The sequence below is a fragment of the Lepidochelys kempii genome, chromosome 2 (genome assembly GCF_965140265.1).
Source record: "Lepidochelys kempii isolate rLepKem1 chromosome 2, rLepKem1.hap2, whole genome shotgun sequence".
Classification (NCBI taxonomy): domain Eukaryota; kingdom Metazoa; phylum Chordata; order Testudines; family Cheloniidae; genus Lepidochelys; species Lepidochelys kempii.
The window spans coordinates 40,453,794-40,460,403 of NC_133257.1; positions in this window are offsets into that span (position 1 = coordinate 40,453,794).

The following is a 6,610-nucleotide window of genomic DNA, read 5'->3' on the forward strand; positions in this document are numbered from 1 at the left end:
CAGCCCTCTCCTAGAACATTCAGAGGAGTAATAAGGCCCATTGCTCCTTTAAAGAGACAAAAGCACAGGAGCTTGTTCCTTTAACTGGAGTTGTTAATCACTTCAAGTCAAACACAGCACTGGGTTGATTTAGAATAAAACTAAAACAAGTTTATTTAATCAAAAAGGGAGTTTGAGATTTAAAACAGAAGGCATAAAGTCAGAAATGGTTAAAACAAAAGTGAAAAATGCTTTCTAGTGATTAAGACTTAATAAAACTACAATCTTGGTTCCAGGTCAGAGTCTTACCACATCTCTTTCCAGCCAGGTGACTGACCACCTTGGTCAGGATCTCCCAGAAAGTCCAAAGTGCTCGGTTTCTGTGTCTTCTCAGGTGAAAGATAACTTGGGATTCTTTGCCACTCTCTTTTATAATTCAGTGAACTTTCGGAATGTATCCTTCTCAAAGTTCAGTTCCCTTGCTTTGAGGAAAGGTGCCATGGAGTCTAATGGAGAAAGTCCCATGCTGGTTTCTTCGCTGCTGGTGCTTTCTGTAATGCAAACTATCTGTCCCTGCAACCTCCAAAATGCCAATGAATGGCCACCTGACTATGATTGCACCTGGATGGAGGTTTTGATCTTTCCTTTATCTGGAAAAAGCCTGTTTATCCATTCCCCGGACTTATGTGGTTCAAGCACATTTTAGTCCTATATTTCTTTCACATTTATACAGTCCTTTGAGTATTTATCGTACATACACCACACACAAATATTAATGATCAGTGTTACGGGTTTTCCAATGATACCTTACATGACAACTATTAGGTACAGATTATGACATAAGTGAGTTGGGGTACACTGAACTGATCAGGCAAGCTGAAACTCGCTATCTGATACTAGCGAGCCCCTTGCCTCTGGCATTGGAATGCTTTTATGGTCACTTATTGGGTGTTCACCCCACACCAACCCTGAAAGGGTTAATGAAGCTGAGAAACGGCCAGTTAGTGAGATAGCTCACATATGAGGGGTTTAGGATGGAGAAGCAACCCCGGATTGGACAATGAAGCTGGGCTCATATAAAGCCAGGAAGCTGGCAACAGAAATGGCTGAAGTGAGGCAGTTTACAGAGATCCTCTGCTCATTAGAGAGGAGAGAAGGAAAGCCAAGGAAAGAGTAGAACCCCTAGGAGCCTGGCCCTGAGGGAAGGGTGCAGCCAGAAAAGAGAAGCGTGGATAAGAAAGCCTGTGGGAGGTAGAGTAGGAAGCAGCCCAGAGAGGGAGCAGCAAGGCTGGGGACTGAGCAGAACTTGGCTGCATGTTGTAGGGTTCCTGGGATGGAACCCAAAATGGTGGCCGGGCCTGGGTTCCCCTACCAGCCACTTATAGAATGGCATTGCCTGAACAGCAGGTGCAGTGAGACTCTATATCCCGGAAGGCCAAGTCACAAAGAGGAAGCTATAGTTCCTGGAATGAGAGCAGCCACAGAGTAAGAGAGAGAACACTTAGAGCGAACTCAAGGGGAGGGGTCGGATGTGGAAGAGAGCGAATTCCCCGGAGCAGCTATGAGGAGGTGCCAACTGCAGTGGGTGAGTCTACCCGGTGACAGTCATACAAAGATAAAAGCAATTGACTTAAGAGTCACAAGACATCTAAACTCAAATAGGATTCTCTCCCAGAGCAAGAACTGCACAGCAGTAGCCTATGTGAACTGACAAGGGGACCAAAGTCCTCCATGCATTCAAAGTAGTTCAATATGTAAACGAGGCTGGAAGAGCAGGCAAACACAATCTCTAGGAGAGCGGGAGTTTAAACCAATACATCCTAGAAATGATCTTCAGAGAGTAGGGAACATCTCAAATTGCCCTCTTCATGTCAAGCTGCAACAAGAAACTAGGTCTCTATTTCCAGGCACTAGGACAAAAAGGAGCGGAGAACAGATGTAATCTCTTCAGCAGACCAATATTGTCCCTTCCCATTCCCTTTCAGTCAGCGTAGCCCAGAAAAATCAGGAAAGAATGAGATAGTGCTGATAGCTTCTTGCCTTCTAGTAGGGGGACACCATGCAGTTCATGCCCTTTTAAAAAAGGATGTTTGCTACCAAAATCTCAACAGTGCTACCTCCATGTCATTGAGGGACTGGGGCCATTTCACAGTAGCACTTCACTTCTGAACTGGTGGATGAATCTGTTATGAGAAGACAAAGATACAGAACAAAATATTATTTTACACATCTTTGTGATATTGTTTTAGCCCGCTTGGCTGTATAATCAATGTCAATACATTGGCTTACATTGTGAAGGCTCCCTTTAGAATACAGAAAGTTAGAACATGTATTATTTTAATGAAAGCATAGATTGAAGGCTACAACAAAATCCACAGGAAGATCCTAAATCCTCCAACACTCTGGATTTTTCAACAGCCTGGATTTGGATTGACCCTAATAATGTGTATACTTAGCACCTAGAATCACATGTATAAGATCCATAGAAAATACAATTTACCAGCTGTGCAAGTATTTTTCTAATGACTCAGACTCTGCTTTTTTGTTATTGTATAAAAAATGTGATGCTTTAAACTGAGCAGCATAAATTACAAAATTGCTTCTCTGCAGTAATATAATGTAAATTTTTCCTTTAGTTTGTATAGCTTAAAAAGGGGTATAAAAATTTCATGTATCCACTACACCTCCTGGACTTTGGTTATTCTCAATGTTGGGAGACATTCAGCTCATCATTGAAGATAAATCCTGCTCTTTCTATAATTGAAATAGCACCAGTTCTGCTGTGTCTGGAGGTATCTGTGCCCATTGAAAAGGGCCAGTATTTGCTTCTAAACATATAATCATTTTGGGAAACAACAAACAGTATACCTCGGTTGATTCTGGTAATTCTTGTGAATGTCCTATGACAGAAAATTCACTTAAAGGTCCATTTTTGAGGCAATATCTCAACAGGCAGAAGTATATGGTCTCAAAGGACAGGAAGCAGTGTGTATATTTTCTCATCATTAAGGGCCCAGTTCTACTCCCTAGGGCAGTTGGAGCAGGATCAAGCCCTACATAAAGACAGCCATATGGGATTGAGAAAGCATTTATTGCATATTCATAATAAAATGCTTACCTGCAATTTTTTCCAAAACATTGAATAATGAGATGTACAACAGCAAAAACAGCTTTCAAAATAGAAACAATAGATAAATGTTATTGTGACCAGGTGCCTAGAATGAACCATATTGAGAATGCCATGCTCAGGGCAGACTGCAAGAAACAGGCAGACAATCCCCTAAAACTGGTGGTTTATTCTATAATTAGATTCACTAAACCAGTAGCAAAAAAAGCTTCTGAAGCACCACACTGGTTAACAAGAAGCCAGACACAGTCCTCCCCTTAGGCATTCCAGCCCTTGATTCCCATCTAGACAAACTGGTCTAATATAGTGAGAGGTTACTGAAAACCCAATTCACCAGATATGAGCTTCCACCAATCCCAAAGGATCAGACACTTCCCCCCCCAAGGTCAATATATATTTCAGATCTTACCCAAATATCATGCTGTCAGCCAATCCTTAGCAAACTAACTACAAATTTATTAATAAAAGAATAGAGTTCTAAATGGTTAAAAGACTATATACATGCAAATGATTGCAAAGTCCTTAGATCAAGTTTATAACAGTGATGGAATAGTCTGCTGGCTTCAAAAAGTCTCTCTGATAACTTCCAAAAGAAGGTCATTGAATTCCAAAAGAATTCAAAGGTCCTCAGTCCATTGTTCAAAATACTCCTTTTAGTTGTAAATCCACAGTCCAAAGAACTGGAACAGGAATGAGGCAAAAATGGAGATCTCAGTGTCTTTTATATCCTCTGCCATGTGCATGGAATGTTACTGTCCCAGACAATGCTCACAGCCCCTGTGTATGGAAAGTTACTGACAAAGATGGAGTCTGAGGTCACATAAACACATCACATGCCCTTACATGTTTTGCTGAATCACAGGGATGGCCATTGGCTCCTTGCTGTCTGAGGCATCCTCAGGAAGAGCTATCTGGAGAGTTGATTCTTCTTAATGGCCCATCAAGCTTGAATAGCCTATTCACAATGGGCTGGCGAGACTGGTTTTAAACACTTCTTCCAGTGATGTTGCTATGGGTGCTCCATCATACATGCAGCAACGCCCTTCGTGTCTGAGATCAGAGATCTTCATCAACAGTGCCCATTGGACTACACATGCACACCTCCCCCCTCTTGCACCATAAGCGAGATGTATATCTCATGCTGTGCGGTCTGACCGCTCCCTGGTTCCTTCTCTTCCACCTTTGGTCTGGGACGGAATCCACAGTAGAGCCTGCTTCTCCCTTTGCCTCCTTATATAGTGCCTTACCGGTTAGTTTTAGTGTAGTTTAATACTTTCTTCTTCTTCCCTCTAACTCCAAAATTCCCCCCCTCCCCGACTTTACCTTAATTGTTACTTCATAGCTTATGTTTTCATTTCCCTGCTTCCCTCCCATCTCAACGGGGAAGCTTCCCCCCCCCCCCGTCCCCATCCTTATGCCCAGATCTCCTGGATTTAAGAGGTGGGTCTCTTGTTGGGTTACATTCCTGGTAATGGATGAACACCTGCAGTGTATTTGATCTCTGGAAGAGGAACACGTCCCACAAGTGTTCCCACTGACATGACTTGACTGCCATGGCCAGAAAAGACTGGAACATTCAGTTACAACTTCTCATGGAAAAATCACTGCGACCAGCATCAGACCCAGGCCTGGACTGTCGTCTGTGTGGCTTTCACGCCTTGTGAAGTTGTCCGCTGATTCTCATTCCCCACATCCCTCTAAGAGGAAAACATCTCTTTGTCACTCTGATGAGAAGAAACAGGTTCCCTCCTCACTCTGAGGCACAGCCTGCCAGAACACCATCCCGTGAGGTCAGTCGCCTCCACATCCTCAGACAGGGGACATAGCGTCTGGGCCCATCCGACTAACTCTGGTACTGGAACCAAACAACTATCTAAAGACCCTAACCAGGCAGGCCTACAGCCCTCGGCACGGTCTTCAGCTCTGGAGACCAAGACAGACCAACTTCTGGGAGCTACAGCACCAACAATACCTCTAGGACCAGCTTCCTTTATGGCACCAAGGAAGTCCTTGGCACTGAGCAAGTCTTCAGCTCCACCTGCTGGCTGCTCAGGAGAATGCATCTCTCCCTCAGCACTATGTCATGCACCAGTGCAGACAACGCTCCTTCCTCCTACCCAAGGATTCAGATGCCCTAAAGACCTACTTATATTGGACATGCCCAAGTCACCATTGCTTAGACATTACCTCCCCCACTTCCACCCTCCTCTCTGGACTTCCCTTTCTCCTTTGAAGACAGCACCCCCCCTTCCTCAGCAATGAGGGAGGAGGAGGAATGCCCCATCACACGCAAACGGCTTCCTCTATACATCCTCATGATTCACAGTCCACACCAGAACCCTGGTATGAACCACCATGGATGCAATCCCACATTGTCCATACTGGGATTACTGGGCCATCTACAGGGCATTTCTCGTCTTCCCCTAATGAAGCTATGATGCCTCCACCTCCTACTGCTGATGACGACTTCAAGCATTTTCAAGAATTTTGCAGGATTGCAGACACCCTCCAGATTTCTTTGGAGGAGGTGCAAGACCAGCAACATAAACTACTCAATATCCTGCACACATCCTCATCCTCCACAATAGCATGCCCCATTAATGATGCCCTTCTCGATTGCACTAAAGTGCTCTGGCAGACCCCATGGTCCATCCCTCTGACTTGCAAATGGGCAGACAAAAAATATGTTCCTGCAAAAGATATGGAATTTCTTTTCTCTCATCCTACTTCAAATTTCTTAGTAGTTAATATGGTGCAAGATAAAAAGATGCCAATATCAACCTTGATCCACCTGTCAGGTTCTTGATAAAGTATGCGCAGTTACACATGCAATGTCTTCAGGCTTGGCTATGTACAGTAGATGTAGCTCACAGGCACAGCCTGCAAAAACTCTTCTTATCCATGCCCATGAAGCTCAAGGACTCCTACTCTGGTGGACACAGCCCAAGAACAGTTGTGTTGGAGTTCCTTTCCTTCAACTGGCACCCACCATGATTCTAACAACAGATGCCTCCTTAATCTGCTGGGGAGCGCACCTTCACACTCATACAGTGCAGGGCAGATGGTCCTTAACCAAATCCACCCTACAAATCAACCTCCTGGAGCTACGAGTGGTCCACAATGCCTGCTGACATTTCCTCCCAGCGATTTCACATTCCACCATCAGGGTATGTCTACACCATAAAATTAGGTCGAATTTATAGAAGTCAGTTTTGTAGAAAGCGTTTTTATACAGTTGATTGTGCGTGTCCCCACACAAATGCTCTAAGTGCATGTAGTCGGCGGAGTGTGTCCACAGTACCGAGGCAACCGTCAACTTCTGGAGCGTTGCAGTGTGGGTGGCTATCCCACAGTTCCCGCAGTCTCCGCTGCCCATTTGAATTCTGGGTAGAAATCCCAGTGCCTGATGGGGCTAAAACGTTGTTGCAGGTGGTTCTGGGTACATATCGTCAGGCCCCCGTTCTCTCCCTCCATCCCTCCATGAAAGCAAGGGCAGACAATCGT